The sequence below is a fragment of the Tenrec ecaudatus genome, chromosome 6 (genome assembly GCF_050624435.1).
Source record: "Tenrec ecaudatus isolate mTenEca1 chromosome 6, mTenEca1.hap1, whole genome shotgun sequence".
NCBI classification, from domain to species: Eukaryota; Metazoa; Chordata; class Mammalia; order Afrosoricida; family Tenrecidae; genus Tenrec; species Tenrec ecaudatus.
Genome location: NC_134535.1, coordinates 39890330 through 39891472, shown reverse-complemented (window position 1 = coordinate 39891472; position 1143 = coordinate 39890330). Strand labels below are relative to the sequence as shown.

The window sequence follows — 1143 nt, the reverse complement described above, 5'->3', positions numbered from 1 at the left end:
TTGGTTCTGACTTATAGCAACCCTGTGTTCAACAGAAGAAAACACTGCCCAGTCCTGCTCTATTTTCTAAAATGAGTCATGATGGTAAAGTAGGCTATGGATTGAGTTGCGAGTCTCAAGGTCAACAGTTCAAAACCACTAGCGGCTCTGCAGGAGAAAGATGAGGCTTTTTATGCCGGTAAAGAGTTAGAGTCTTGACTGGCTCTGCATCCCGGCTCGCTGAGCGGCCACCCTGCGCCTCTTGCCAAAACCTCGCCAAAATGCCATCTCAAATGGAACATGTCATGGAAATGATGATGTTCACGTTTTATCAATTTTCTGGGGACAAATGAGGACCTACAGGTGTTCATGGAAAGGGTGTTCCCTAGATTTTTTGAAAACCAAAAAGACCCTCTGGCCATGGACAGAATAGTGAAGGACCTGGACCAGTGCCAAGATGGCAAAGTGGGGGCTTCCAGAGCTGCTTGTCCCTCACCGCCGGGCTCACCATTGCCTGCACGACTATTTCATCGACCACATGAAGCAGAAGGGAAAGAAAAGGAGGCAGACTGGAAGAATCACTCCCTCCCAGACCAGAGGGATCCCAAGGAATTGCTCTCAGGGTCTGTCCCTAGCTTCTCCCCTACGAGGACTACATGAGCGGGCTGGGCCCTTTAGGATAACATGTGCATCAAAGTCTTCTGATAAGTAGAGAAAGGAAAAGTCAATTTAGTGTCGGAAAAGCTTTTGATTGTTTGTGTCCTCTTGTCCACAAATTCCTTTTTAAATAATAATAATAAAATAGTTACAGAGAACACATGGGGGCATTCTACCCTGCCCTATGAGTTGGCATCAACTTGATGGCAGTGAGATAACTGTGTATAAGTGTGTGCGTGTATGCCATGTAAGTTGAAATTCAGTGAAAAAAATATAAAAGTATCAGGAGATTGCAACATTTAATTAAAAGTTGTAGGCAAGTTCATCAGGAGATCAGATGAGAATGAGTTTTATCTCAAAGACAAAGACCGCTCTTTTAGCTAGGTGCTTGAGAGGAAACATACGATCAGCTCCCAATCCCTTGTGAGAAGAAAACAGAAGAGCTACTTGACATTGAACAAAAGTCAGGTTTATGTTCCAGACAGACAGGACATAGAGAAATGTTTT

General features: G+C 44.2%; 1 pseudogene; it reads left to right on the top strand.

Moving 5' to 3' along the window:
* The first annotated feature begins 260 nt into the window (after window positions 1-260).
* Window positions 261-691, top strand: LOC142451382 (protein S100-A10 pseudogene; annotated as a pseudogene).
* The last annotated feature ends 452 nt before the right edge of the window (window positions 692-1143 follow it).